This window comes from Xyrauchen texanus, chromosome 28 (genome assembly GCF_025860055.1).
Source record: "Xyrauchen texanus isolate HMW12.3.18 chromosome 28, RBS_HiC_50CHRs, whole genome shotgun sequence".
Classification (NCBI taxonomy): domain Eukaryota; kingdom Metazoa; phylum Chordata; class Actinopteri; order Cypriniformes; family Catostomidae; genus Xyrauchen; species Xyrauchen texanus.
Genome location: NC_068303.1, coordinates 28,235,955 through 28,251,148, shown reverse-complemented (window position 1 = coordinate 28,251,148; position 15,194 = coordinate 28,235,955). Strand labels below are relative to the sequence as shown.

At 43.0% G+C, this 15,194-nt stretch overlaps 1 long non-coding RNA gene across 1 annotated transcript; it reads right to left on the bottom strand.

Moving 5' to 3' along the window:
- Window positions 1–8,997: 8,997 nt before the first annotated feature.
- Window positions 8,998–11,683, bottom strand: LOC127622517 (uncharacterized). The gene is made up of 9 exons (XR_007967977.1): window positions 11,486–11,683; window positions 11,235–11,390; window positions 10,824–10,916; window positions 10,497–10,610; window positions 10,311–10,408; window positions 10,072–10,164; window positions 9,778–9,836; window positions 9,465–9,573; window positions 8,998–9,277 (listed from the first exon to the last, which is right to left on the bottom strand). It is a non-coding gene; the product is annotated as an uncharacterized LOC127622517 (long non-coding RNA).
- Window positions 11,684–15,194: the final 3,511 nt, after the last annotated feature.

Genomic DNA, 15,194 nt, shown 5'->3' with positions numbered 1-15,194 from the left:
TGCTGCACAATGGAGAGTCATCATATCCAGTTTTGAAGTGAACATATGTACCATTTCAGCCAAAGTATTTATGGACAGATGCTGTGAGCAGAAAGAGCTTTCAAAAAAGATGGACTTGCATTGAACAGCTGATTGTCAATGTGACAAAATCAAATCCAGCCAATACCAAACCTCAAAATATATCAAAGATGTTTGTCCATATTATGCATGTTTCCTTTTATTTGCAGGCTACCACTTTTCCAGCGTAAGGCAGGGGTGTCCAAACTTTCGTCGTGGGCCAAATGCAGAAATAAATAAGGTGCCGTGGGCCGCATTGCTGTAATAATAATAAAAAATGGTTAGTTGGTACTAGATTGCCGCTATGCATAATCTTTATATTGTAAGCTTAATATTAAGCAAGTTTTAATCATAATTTGTACTCTATGGTATGCTTGTGTAGGCCTTACATGTAAATAAAGGAAAATGTATTTCATTCACTAAGAGCTCTTATATTGGATCAGTTATGTGTCTTATACAAAATAGTATAGCCATTTATTTAATTTTTTTTCTTTTTTACGTCCATTCAGTGGCACTGCAAAGAAAATATAGAGCTGCTATAAGTGTTAGGTGTGACCTATCACAATAATCAGAATCAGATTACATTTGATCAATTTATGAAGTGATACAAGAAATAACTCTTAGAAATAAGGAATTACTCTTTATAGCTTTACAATTATAACTTCTGTTCTGTTGTCACTTGCATTATAAGTATGTTTTAATTTGTTCAAATTTATTGCGCTTAATTTTATTTTGTAGACTTGCATGTGCAAGTGTTTTAAGCACTCTCTTCTACAGTACAGTTTGCTCACACTCAAATGACACTGGGAAGCCCATGAATAATTTTTCTTGTTTCAATGAAATATCAGAACAAACCAATTAATTACAGTATACTTCCCAGTGTTACAGGGGACTTCTGGAAGAGTATGCTCTGTTTGTGCGCTCAATAATCTTCAGCCGCTCGCACAACAGCAGCTCTACTCAGTTGTATTATGTGAGGTATCTGGACATTTTAACTTGAACAACAACATGAGTAAAATTTCTAACCTGATGTTAATCCTTTAATAAATGCATCATTCTTTCCACGGGACACTTTATCCTTGGAAATAAGGAGTACTCCTGTTGAACTCTGGCTGTGGATGAAGCTGGTGATGACACAGAACGCACTAGCGGAGATGATGCACTATGAATAGCGTGCCCAGAATATGAATTGAATATAATTTCTCTATGAATTGGCCTAAAATTTTCTAAAGTCAATCGCGGGCCATATCAGAGCAGTTAAAGGGCTACAGATGGCCCGCAGTCCGGACTTTGGACACCCCTGGTGTATGGTTTATGTACCTATAATTTAAATCAGTTATTATTGGTAGATTGACTGCGAGAGAGACCTTGTCCTCACTAATATTCACATGAAAACTTTAGTTTATTCACCAATCCACCAGATATTCTCAAAGTATCTTTATTTATCTTCTCTGGAGTTTTTTTTTATGCAGATGTTGTAGACCACATGCTATATTTTATCAAACAAAATTAAGGTCTCACAGATGTATGGTGGATAAATCATGAAGAAAAGTGTCTCTGTGGAAATACTTCTGTAGCTGAAGCCAGTTTTCCCCACCATTTGCCTAGGTTATAGGGGAGCGCCCTACTGTAGCCTCATATATCTTCTTACAAAAACACCATTCCTCCACAGGTCCACAGCAGCCCACTGTCTCCAATATCAACTTTCAGCCTTCTCAGATCAGGAACGAGGCCACAAGGGTGAGAGTGGCACTGGTCCACCCAATAAAAACTGCCATATTATAGTAATGGTTTGTAAATAATGAGAAAAACAAAACAAATAAACTAATCATACAGTAGCTAAAATATATGCATAGCATAATATTTTTGTGTGTAATATACTCTGCGCTAGGCAGTGAATCTTGAACGCTTTATTTCTATTGTTGAGGTGCCCTGTGCTGTCCAGTATGTTGACTTTTCTTGAGCTAAACTAGGTCTGTGCTTAACGAAATTTGAATCACTGGCCCCAGTGGCCGAAGTGGGAAGTAAATTTTTAAGTGCCCACAGAGGGGTGCTAAAAGCGCATTGTTTTTAGCTGTGAAGGATGTAATACAGTGAAAAGGAAAGCAAATTTTATCAACTACCCCCAAACCTGAACCTAACTGTCAGTGGAGTAAAATCATATTCTTAGAGGGAAAATGGAACCTCTGATTCATACTGGTCACTGATTATGCATACATGATTATTTCCTAGTTTCGACATGGGATAAGAACCCGGGTCTCCTATGCTGCTGACGCTACATACTTTCAGTCGCATTACAGGATAAGGTAAAAACGCACTTGAATCAATGCAAAAATGTCTGATGGTAATTGGATCTTGTCAGAAACTTGGGATAATACGGAAACAACATGCTGACTTCCTGTGTGATAATGTTGAATGTGCAGGGGACACCAGGAACAGTGTTGGGAAATACAGCAACAGGCCTAAATTAAGGCATATATTAATGTCCATAATAATGTTGTTGGAGATTTCTGACCTTTTCACTGACTCAATTGGGTTGTGCTTGAGCCAGAGGTATTGGGTTTTGGTTTATACATGGTTTCAAACCTGTCTTTGAGCTTAGTGATCTTAAACTGTATACAAGTTAATGTTTAAGTGCTGCATGTTTGAATCACTATTCTGTTAAGTGTACAGACAAAATGTTTGCATCTTTTTGGTTGTGTCATCACAGTAATAGCTGAGTGCTTCTGCTGAGCCTATGACAGATATGATTAGCTTTGCTAATCGATAATAGTATTGAATGTTATGAAAGAACTGTTAATGACTGTCCTGCATCTTGAAACACTCCAACTACAAACACACATGACTAGCCATGGTGACTAATTGGGCACAAAAACTCCAGAGTCTCGGCCAAGACACCAAACACTGAGCTCTTTATTAGCTAAGCAACCTTGGCTCCAAGTGTGTAGATTTGGCTTGACCATTGGGGTGGTGGGGGGGGGGGGGTGTACGTGCTTGATTTAATTACTGAGAGGGTTACCTCCTCCCATCCCCCCTGGAATCTACGCCCCTGCCTAGGTCCATCTGCTATTCAGGTGTAGGCCAAAGTTTCTGCACTATGTGTGAAAGTATGTATGTGTTCTTTCTCTCTGCATGATAAGGAGAGGCCTGCCATGCTCATTTCACACATTACAGTATTATTCATGCTAATCTTGACCAACCATTCATTAGGACACAGGTGTTTTGGCTTGTTTGACTGGAGTATGGATTTGACATAATGCTGCTGGCTCCCTTAGGTATGGGTGTGTTACAAATTTAACTAATGTATGTTCTCACTCTGTACTGTTTATAGAGTGGGTCAGAGATCATGTCCTCATCACATCACTCACAGAAATACAGTATTTAAGCCTAATTTGTAAGATTTATGTAATTTATTGCATATACCATTTCCATTAATCTGCATTACATAGTTTTAATATAAACAAACTAATAAACGTAATGTAATGTTTATTTGTCAGTGTATTAAAGCCTATTTTTTGAAATGCATAATAACCAGGTTTATGTTTCAATATTAATAAAACCTAATAGTTTTAAATGCATAATAACCAGGTTTATGTATTAAATATGAATAAAACCTATTAGTTTGAAATGCATAATAACGTCATGGTTACTGTTGTAACCTCCATTCCCCGAGGGAAGGAACGAGACTTTGTGTCGAATGAAGTGACACAAGGGGTCTTCCTGGGACGCCAAACGTACCTCTGAACCTGAGAAAAGGACAGAATTTGCATGCCCCGCCCCAGACATACGGGTATAAAGGGAAGCGGAGCAGCGAGTGCCAGTCAGGATTTTGCACTGAGGAGCTGAAAATAAGGTACGGTCGTTTACAGTGGTAGGTCTAGTGCTGTGGCAGGAGGGACACAATGTCTCGTTCCTTCCCTCGGGGAACGGAGTTTACGTTCCACTTCTGTCACTCACTCGACATTGTGTCAAATGAAGTGACACAAGGGGTCCCATATAAAAATGCCACGCAATGACCGTGTTACGGGAACTGCCGAGACAGGTGCAAGCAGGCTACTGCGTGCTAGAGGCAACTGTGTCGGCTGCACGTAGCCCTCCCCAATGCCCCCAAAGAGGTGTCACATACAGACTATAGGTTCCCCGCACCCCTGACTAGCATGGAAGCAAGCCCGGAAGCCGTGCCTTTTCTCTCACTATGTCTCTCACATAGGACGTGAAGCGACTGGGGCTATCTTAACACTTTTTAATGCGTCGGGGAAGGCGGTTTTTCCTGGTCATATTCATTTAGTGGGAAAAGACCCTGCTGAGGCCACATCCTGCCCAGTCTAGGGGGAGGTAACATGTGGCAAATACACCACGAGGGTTGTGAAGCCGTACGTAGGAAATGGCGCGGTGGTAGGTCCAGCCTAATGAGGGGGGACTCTACAAGCATGGCGACCGGGGCAGCGAGGCTGCCCAAGGGAAACGCGGGTCTGCCAACAGGGGGACCGTACCACGGGAAATATATTGCGGGGAGTTTGCCTGAATATGGAACTAAGCCCGTGGGGCCCGACCCCAGTACAGAGCACCTGTGACTAGTAGTGGGTCTGGCAGCGAATTGCTCCACTAAATTCGCCGGCCAGAAGGCTAGGGAGGAGAACATACAGGGAGCAACGCTTAGTGGCTAACCTGGGATAGAAGGCACACTGGATCAACTTGGTAAAGGGTGCTGTGTGCAAGCGGTTACCAAGTTTTGGGTGTTGCCCAGCCCGCTTCTCTGCAGATATCAGCTAAGAAGGTGCCATGGGCCAGTGCCCATGAGGATGCCACCCTTCTCGTAGAGTGTGCTTGAACCCGCAAGGGGGCGGACATGGCCTGGGTGTGATAACCTAAGGAAATAGCATCAATGACCCAGTGAGCTAACCTCTGTTTGGAGACGGTGTTCCCTTTCCGCCGAAGCAGATAAAGAGCTGCTTAGAACATCTAGAGCTCTGCGTGCGGTCAAAATAGATACGTAAAGCATGTACTGGACACAGCAACGAGAAGGCTGGGTCTGCCTCCTCCCGGGGCAGCTTGTTTGCAGGCTCACGACCTGGTCCCTGAAGGGGGTCGTAGGAACCTTGGGCAAGTAGCCCGGTCGCAGCTTTAGGATAACTTGAGAATGTGCCGGACCGATCTCCAGGCAGGTGTCGCTGACAGAGAATGCATGCATGTCCCCAACCCTCTTGATGGAGGATAACACAATCAGGAGGGGCGTCTTCAGGAGAGGGCCTTGAGCTCAACTGAATCAAGCGGCTCGATGGGGGGTCTCTAAAGGCCGAAGAGGACCACAGAGAGATCCCAGGAGGGGAACAGGCTAAGCCGGGGAGGGTTCAGTCTCCAGGCGCCTGTCAGGAACCTGATAATCAAGTCGTGCTTACCTAGGGACTTGCCATCTACACCTTCAAGGTGGAGGGGGACTTCCTCCCCTCCAGCCTCTCCTGCAGGAATGAAAGCACTGGCCAAACTGCACACCTCTGTGGGTCTTCGGTTCAAGAAGAACACCAATTTGCGAACAAGAGCCACTTTAGGGTGTAAAGTTGCCTGGTGGAGGGAGCTCTGGCTTGGTTGATTGTGTCTATGACTGCAGGTGGTAGATCCACTAGATCTTCCGCATCCTGTCCAGGGGCCAGACGTGGAGGTTCCAGCCCCGTCCCTGAGCAAGAAGGTCCTTCCTCAGGGGAATTTTCCAGGGAGGTAAGTAAGAGGCCACCAGGATAACCTGATACTCATCCTCCCTGATCTTGCACAGCACCGGTACAAGAAGGCTCACTGGGGGAAATGCATACTTGTGCAGTCCACGGGGCCAGATGTGTGCCAGCGCGTCTGTCCCGAGAGGAGCTCCTGTCAGGGATTACCAGAGTGGGCAGTGGGAGTTGTCTTGGGAGGCAAAGAGATCTATCTGTGCCATGCCGAATTGGTCCCATATCAGCTGGACAATCTGGGGGTGGAGCCTCCACTCTCCGCTTGGCGAAACCTGCCACGACAGCACGTCCGCCGGCATGTTGCGGTTGCCAGGGATGTGAGTGGCGCGCAGCGACCTGAGTCGCGGCTGACTCCAAAGGAGGAGATGGCAGGCGAGTTGTGACATATAACGAGAGCGCATACTGCTTTGGCGATTTATGTACGCTACCGTCGCGGTGCTGTCTGAACGGATCAAGACATGCTTGCTCCGGATTAGTGGGAGAAACCTCCGTAGGGCAAGAGATACAGCCAATAACTCTAGGCAGTTGATGTGCCAACGTTGCACACGGCGCCCCAACCCTGTCAAGGGGTGTCTCTGGTCACCACGACATGTCTGGCACCTGCTGCAAGGGGACTCCGGTCTGCAGAAAGCAGAGGTCTGTCCAATGGTTGAAAGTGTGATGGCAAGAAGGGGTGATTGTCACACGGTATGTGCCGTGGCTTCGCGGCAGGGGGGGGACAGAAAATAGCATGTAGGGAGGCAGAAGAGCATTCCGAGGCTTGGGTGCTGAGAAAAGGCTCAAAGCACTTACCTTGCTCCGAGCACCCAGCAGGGGGCGGGTTAGAGACTGAGGAAGAGGTCCTAGAGAGGCGTCTTCGGAACTCGTCAGCGCTGGCCTGCCAGGGCTGAGCAGTCATGGGGCCGGAGGCAAGGGAACTGGTCCGGGGAGCCAGGACTGTAGAGTTTTGGGGCCAGGGTGCCATGAGAGTGGCACGCACCATCTGGATGACCCAGGGAGTAAGGAAATCGCTCTTTATTGAGAATGTGGGTACCGGAGGCAGTGTGGCAAATGAAACAAGGATTCTCCTCCCGGCCCTCCACTGGGGGACGGAGTGGTCTTGATACCAGCTGCAGAGCGAATATCTGACAGCCTGGGTCGCCCATCTCATGAGCGCTTCGGAGCATTCCTGGTCCTGCGTACGCCGCGCACATGGTGTACACGTGAGGTGCTCATTGCTGGAGCTTAGAGCTGGGCCCGGATTGAGGCAGAGCTACCTGTTGTTTAACCGCAGGGGGACGCCCTCGGCGAGCAGGCAGGGCGCACTGGTTTGGCGGCGCCAAGGCAAGATGTGCCATCTGCTTCTTCACCGCTGAAAACTGCTGGGCGAAGTTGTCAACGGTGTCGCCGAAGAGGCCAAGCTGGAAGACAGGGGCGTTGAGAAAGCGCGCCTTGTCAACGTCGCGCATCTCGACCATGTTCAGCCAGAGGTGACACTCCTGGCCATCACCTGCCCGAGTGCCTACGATGTGACATTGGGGCTCTGAGAGCGAGGTCGGTGGCAGAGCGCAGTTCCTGCAGCTCGTCGGGGTTGGAACTGCCCATGTGAGTTTAAGTGCCTTGGCTTGGTGAACTTGCAGAAGAGCCACGGCATGCAGGGTGGAGGCGGCCCGTCCAGTGGCACTGTAGACTTTCGAGGTCAGTGATGACGTCATTCTACAGGCTCTGGAGGGGAGTACCGGGCGGTCCCGCCAGGTGGCGCCATTCTTGGGACACAAGTGGATCGCAACCACTCTGTCCACCTGGGGGACCTCCATGTACCCGTGGGCCGCCCCGCCATCCAGGGTAGTGAGAGCTGACGTACGGAGGGGTCGGTTCTGGGCAGTAAAGGTGTCAGAAGAACCGGGGGGGGGCTATGAGAGGTTCCGGCGGCTCAAGGAAGAATGCCGGCTCGGACGGAAGCAAGAAAGTAAGCATGCCAGGGGCAGGTGGTTTGTGGGGATTTACCCGGCAAAACTGAGCCTGTCGTCATCCCCAAATCGCCTTCATCGCCAGCCGGGTCGTCCTCAATCCCGTGGGAAAAAGGAAAGACGCGGGGGGGCGGCTGAAGTGGCTTTCTCTCGTGAGAAAAGAAAGCCGCATCCGCAATGTTTCCATGGCTATGTTCTCGCACTGAGATCATGAACCATTCATAAAACGCTGCCTGCGTTTGATTGCAGCCCAGGCACGCGAGGCAGCTTTTATGACCGTCAGAAGTGGAGAGAAATCAACCACATCCAGGAACTTCACAGAGGCGGAAAGACATCCTTAAAAAGACGTGTCCTGAAATGGACGTTCAACGCCTGCTGTGTATTGCTCTTTTATGAGTGGGAACTCAAACTCTTTTAGAGGAAATAAACTCTTTTTAGGAGGAGAAACACTCTTTCAGGTTATGAAAGCACTGTCGAAGCGCACAGGGGCGTAAACTGCACAGCGTGCAGAGAGAGAGAACGCCAGCTGGAAACGTGCCGTAGATCCAACAGCAGTGCTTATCACCAGTATAGGTGAGTGAAACAGTGGTGAACTCAGCTTGCTGTTGCATAACTGTTCGGCTCCAAAGAAAAATTCTGGCACTCCCTGCCCCGCTTCCCTTTATACCCGTATGTCCGGGGCGGGGACAAATTTTGCAAATGCAAATTCTGTCTGCCAACTTGACATTGGGCTTTTCTCAGGTTCAGAGGTGCGTTTGGCATCCCAGGAAGACCCCTTGTGTCACTTAATTCGACACAACGTCGAGTGAGTGACAGAAGGGGAGCCAAGTTTATGTACTCAATATTAATAAAACCTATTAGTTTGAAATGCATAATAACCAGGTTTAGGGAATAAACACAATTTACTCTAAATGCATCACGTTTATGTACTTACTCATACACAATGAATATTAAATTTATAAGCAAATAATTATCTCTTTTTTTTCATTTTTCCATTCAACACACACCTACAACAATAACTACAATACATAGAATAATAAGTACATCAAAATATATCAGACCATTTTGTTGCATTTAACAATTTATTGTTAAACACAGAATCTTGAAAATACAACAAGTCCTATCAAGGCCATCAGTATTTTCTGGAAAACTTCAAATGTGGACTTGAGGTTCTTTGGTTAGCTTAAGAATAATCATCAAGATCAATCAAAACATCAAGCATCCAAGGGTGACACTTGGTAGGTTTAGCAGAACTTCCACACCTTCAAGTACCAAGTAAAATGTCTGTCTCCTGAACCTGCACCCTCTACCCGAATGGCGTAGATACCCATCGTTGTCTGCCCCAACTCAGCCTCACTGGATTCGATGTCCTGGAGGACAAACGGAAAAATTTGCTGTGTCACAGGGACCTTGACCTTTGACCACCAATGTCGAATCATCACATCCTTGAGGCGTTCCGGAGAAATCGCATTCATGAGAATGCGATTATTATGGGACATAAGGGTCATAGTAACCTTGAACTGTACCCTTGGACCACCTCCAAAAAGCCTAAAAATAAAATGGATGAAAAGTTACCACTTCTGCAACTGAAAGTAGAAGAATGACAACTGAAAGTAGAAGGCTAAATCCTAGCTCAGAGCAGAGCTCAGGCAGCCAGTACCTTTAAGTTTAGCGCAAATGTTTTATTTTGGTAAATATCAAATTTAACCCAGCCAGTTACCAGTCAGTTACTTACAGGTTCATAGGTCAATACTCCTTGGAATTCAGGGGGAAGTGGGAGGGTGTCCAACTGGAGATGCAAGGACTTGCGAGGAGGCGCCACATCTGTCACAGCAGCCTTTGACCTGCCACAACAAAAACGACAGTCTTTTCAGTATACATTTAAAGTATTTTTATTTTTTTACTAACGTGGAAGAGAACATTGTAGGTTCCCATGAATGTAAATACATGAACTTGAATATGTATAATACTATAAATATTCTTTCCAATAAAATCATGTAAATTGTTATGTAAGTGAGTGAGGGCAGCCAGTAGTTCATCCACTTTACCTCATAAGACCTCACTGAGATGGCTTCAGCCTTACTGTCTGCTTCAGATCCTCAGCTGCCTTTTGACAGAGGAAAGAAATAATAACTCCCCATCGTGTCTATTCATGGACAGCAATGTTTAAGACACTAGGGTCACTAAGGGGTGCTTTTAAGGAGGATGAAGAGGTGGATGGCATTGTCCTTATTAACTACATTGTTGATGACATTTGAAGATTAAACCATTTACCCTGACTTGCACAAACCAAAAAGTGCCCTGGATTTGTGAAAGTCATCCCATGCCCCATGTCTACCTACCTGCAATAACTTGATGGAAGACAGGAAGGCTTGTTTCTGTCTTATGTTCTCCAGGCACTTCAGTTCATATGCAGACAGTCCTCCATATCCATTCTAGTAAAAAAAAAAAATAATTTTAGAAAGATTCATAACTTTTAAAGTTGAGAAAACTAACAGCCTTATTTGACACATACACTTCTTTTTCAATGGTCTAGTATGCTTTGACAAAGACAGGTTTCTACAGGATTTTTTTTTACTACCTTATTATTTCTTAAATGACCATGACAAATTATGCAGGGTTGTAAAGCTCCACATCACTGTTTTCATCATCAGAGTCCTCCTTCTGGTGTCCTAGTAACTAAACAAAATATCCAAAACAGCAATGTTAATTGGGCAATACCAACTGCTTTAATGTGAACTATGTGAAGTGTCTCTGGCCTCCTCACCTTCCTGTTCCTGGAAGAATTGTCTTAATTGGTGTAGTTGAGGCATTTAGGTGCCACAACATGGCAGGCTGCCCTCTCTGTCCCAGCCTCCTCAGGTCCTGGGTTGTTTACTTCCTACAAATGACAGCACTTCCATTGTTTGCATTTATGACATTTCTTATTTGGCATAAACTTCCACTTGCACTCAAGGATGAACTGATTTTGGTGGTCAAAGGTCAAGTTCACTGTGACCTCACATGTTCCATTCTCATGAATGCGATCCCAGGAACGCCTGGAGGGTATGTTATTACATCTCGCACAAAGTAGAGTAGGCTGACGTACACTTACCACATATTCTTTGACGAGTGTCTCCATGTCTTCATTGAGATAGACACTTAGATTCCTCAGGACACAATCGTGCTTGATGAATAGGTCTTCATTCTGAGACAAGCATACCAAGAAGATATCAAAGAGAATATATTAGTCAATGCATTTTTTCACAGTTTAAGTAATGCTGAATTTTAAGTTGAATATATGAATATATATAGACTAGAACAGAAAGGGCTGCTGGACCCCCTCCCTGGAGGTGGTGAATGTTTGGTAACATGAATTCACAAACCCATATTTGCTACATGATATCACTGTCAGCCTACAAATCTGTTTAACTTTTAGAAAAGGGAGGAGATGAGAAGGAATGAGGAGGTGGAGAAGAAACATAAAAATCCTAAGAATTCAAGCAGCTTGTTGCTTGACACTTACATTAGCTGTCGGTGCCATTATGGTGCTGATTTTCTTTCCTGCAGATCTTCCTCTGGCATGGAAAACCTTGATCAGGTCATCAGTGTATCTGTCCAGTTGTCCAGTGAATTTTGAAGTCAGAGGAACGGTTGTTAAAAGCATATACTCCATGCGGTCCTGAAGGAGGAACAAAGCCAGGATGTGCTTGACTTTAAACAAGATGTATAACACCAAATGCAATTTGTATCTACATTTCAAACAAATTCACCAACATCAAACAGTGCTGGCCATCTGTTTTGGAACTCTGTAATTGTTGGCTCCTGGAGAACATCTTGTCTTCTGTACGAGAAGAAGAGTATAAGAGGTTGCCCCGTATACAAATTGATATTGATGAGAAATACTTGATTTAGTTATCTGGAAAAGACAAATGGTACTAGTTCGAAACAAAATGCATTTAACATCCAATTCTATATAATCTGGTGACATTCTTTTGCTTTTGAAATCACAAAGCCAGTATAATTTTTTATATATTGTCGCTGTCCGAAGAAAACCTTGTATCTCCATTTTGAGATTGTTTAATGTTGTGATGTTTACTGTAATGAATGATCAATAAGTTGTGTAATGCTGCATTAATTTATGAAGAATCTCGTTCATGATGAGCTCACGATAATACATTTGATAAAGAAGGCAATGTGTATATCCTGTTATTATAGCTGATAAGGTAAGATAAAAGTTATATGAAACTGTAAAATGAAGCAACTGCTAGTTTGATTATGGTTGCTGCGCGTTGAGTGCGGAGCCTGCAGAAGTGCGCAATTCAGAGGTGTTGTGCCAGAGTAAGATTAGGAAATTGTATTCTCATTCTCATTGCCACATAAATCCATATTGACTTAATCGATATCAAATACTTAATCCTTGGTAATCCACAGAAGCGAAGCAGAATGGTAAAATTCAACTTCAGGATCAGCTCGCTCATTGTAATCCATGACAACAAAACAACGCATCTCCACAAGAAAAATGCCAGTTTAGTGCATTTTCATACTAATTAGCAATTTTATAAGGACAATGGTCAAATTATGACTGGAAATATAGTCAGATTGGTAACTTTTGATGTGTTTAATTCATTCATGCTAAAATCGGAAAGTTTTTTCCTCTTCCTGTAAAATCACCTTTTTGGAGACACAAGGTTTTCATCTGACAACGACGATATTTGAACATATATGAATAGTATTCACTAGTAATCTTTTTGCTGTTGGCAATATATATGTTCATATTTCACTGGCACCAGCCGCCATTTAGCCACCCGTTGGGAAACTTATTGGATTTGATTGACAGTATATTAGTGTGATACGATATCATCTGCACTGCATAAAACATACGTACACACACTGATAACTGGCAGGTCAAACAGGTATATAGATGTACATAGATGTAACTTACCTTCATGAAGGTCACGATCCAGGGTGCACTGGGATGAAAAAGTGAAAAGACCAGGACAGGTAGAGAGAACTCTTACGTAATTTCCACCTCGAAACGATTTCACTTCCCGAAATTTGTATGTAAACCAATCTCATGCATTTTAACTAATTAAATCTTGCTTGCTTCACAGCTACCCATATTTAAACCAAGTTCATACATTTTAATTGATTACATTTAATAGATTACAGAATTAATAGTTTTATGCTAGGGGCGGGCGGCTGTGGCTTAGGAGGTAGAGCAGGTCGGCCACTAATCACAGAGTTGGTGGTTCTATTCCCGGCCCACATGACTCCACATGCCGTAGTGTCCTTGGGTAAGACACTGAAACCCAAGTTGCTCCAAACGGCAGGCTAGCGCCTTGCATGGCAGCTCTGCTGTCATTGGTGTGTGAATGTGATTCTAAGGAATTTTAATAAATACATTTTGAAAATACTGTTATTTAAATAAAATCAAATAGATGCAAATACTTAATAATAAACTATGCAATGATTCATTTCTGTGAGTTATGCTCATATAATGTAGTTTTGGGGTTAAGATAGCCAATGGACCTACAGTATATTTTAAAGAGTTGGGCATGCACAAATTGAGAACAGCAAGGTACAGTATGTCTTGGGATAAAATAATTTGGATGGATCTTTGGTAGCTTGTGTAGAGAGGGCCTCAAATTCAGGGTTCTCAAAGATCTCATTGACCAACACCAGAGTAAATTACTAATTACCAATGAGCTTTTGCAGTGTCAGGATGGATAGTATCAATGGATAAATGTAAGTTACATCATTCTTAACTTCAAACATGCTGGCCCTGAGTAAATAGCCACTTCTCATTTCATGTTATTGTAATTATGATGTTATTACAATGTTGTAACAGTGTTTTTATTATAATGTGCATTTTTGCAAGAAGTGTCCAGTTCCCTGGAATGTTCCAAGAGAATGCACAATTGCTGATTCTGAAATTATATCTGGGTAAAGCGCTTGCATTCGTTGTTGCCAAAATCAAGAACTTGTGTACTTTTGCTCTCTCTCTCTCTCTCTCTCCCTCTGTCTTTTTTTTTTCTCTTCTATCACCCATTTTTTCCAAAAACCCTTTAAAATTTGTAAGGATTGATGGCCAGATAAAGGTGCTGACAACTTATATTTAACTTGGCAAATATGTGTTTATTTTTACCTTTCAGATAAGAGCTTGAATTCAAAGTGTGTGTGTGTGTGTGTGTGTGTGTGTGTGTGTGTGTGTGTGTGTGTGTGTGTGTGTGTGTGTGTGTGTTTCAGGTTTTTGGTATCCTTGTGGAGATGAAACTTACCAGAAATAAAAAAAAATATGTAAAAAAATACACTGACATCTCCACAATGGCAGGTTCATTAAGACACTAAATATTTTAATTAAAATGTTAAACTGCCAAAGTTTTTTTAATGTTTTGTACTTTAAATATGTAGGATAGTTTGTACTGCTAATGAGATTACACACTGGCTACAATAGGCATTTGCAATTTCTTTAAATAAATATAAGTAAGGCTATGTAAATATAGCATGTGTGTGATAATATGTGAAATATACATTATAACAGTTTATAGGGTCCTTTGTTGCTATTGTCAATTATGAGTGACTTTCAGTTCAGTGACTCTCATAGGACCAAACCATCTTATTGGTCACAGGATGATGTAATGCCCGCCTCATTAAAACACAAAGAGAATTAAAGATATTTATACCTATTAAGACATAACAAGGCTATTTCACGGGTCCCTCTGCCTAACAAAAAATAAATAAAGCCAAATAAAAAAAGATGTTTGAGTTAGCATCCCAGTGAGTCATGTTCAGAAATGGCTGTTACTCTTTACATGATCAATAGATGTGTGTTTGGAAACATTTTGAGTAACACATGCACCTGTGGTTTCTAATGATAATCTGATCTGCAAAGCATGAAAGGTCATTGGTCTCTTTCCTCAGCCTCTCTCTACCATTTTTCTCTTAACTACATTATGAATACTCCACTGCACTGTACACTACAGCTAATTTAATCCAACTCTACTCTAGTTCACTCTGATCTACTCTTCTTTACACAACTCTTCTCTCTGCCATACTCTACTTTTCTTCTACTTCATTCAACTCTGATCTAATCTGCCCTACTCTACTTACCCCTATACTGTAATATCCAATGAGTTCAGATAACTAAACAAAATTGAGGAAACTACCATAGCTAATAATCTTAAAAGTTTTCATCAAGAACACTTAACATATAAAATTATAAATCAACATTGCTAATATGAATGGGCTCAATATTTTGTTATTTTTTAAGCTTAAACTCAAAAATAAAAAAAATACACTTACACATATGAATATGATAGAAATTATGATATATCGTGTATATCGTGATATGTAAATATCCATGTGCACATCATGGGCTTATCTATCAGTGGGCAGGTCTTCACATGAGACTTAGAGAATTGAAGAAACATAGACAGGGTTTTTCCAGCATTGAACATTTATTGACCTTTATCTCTCATTCCCC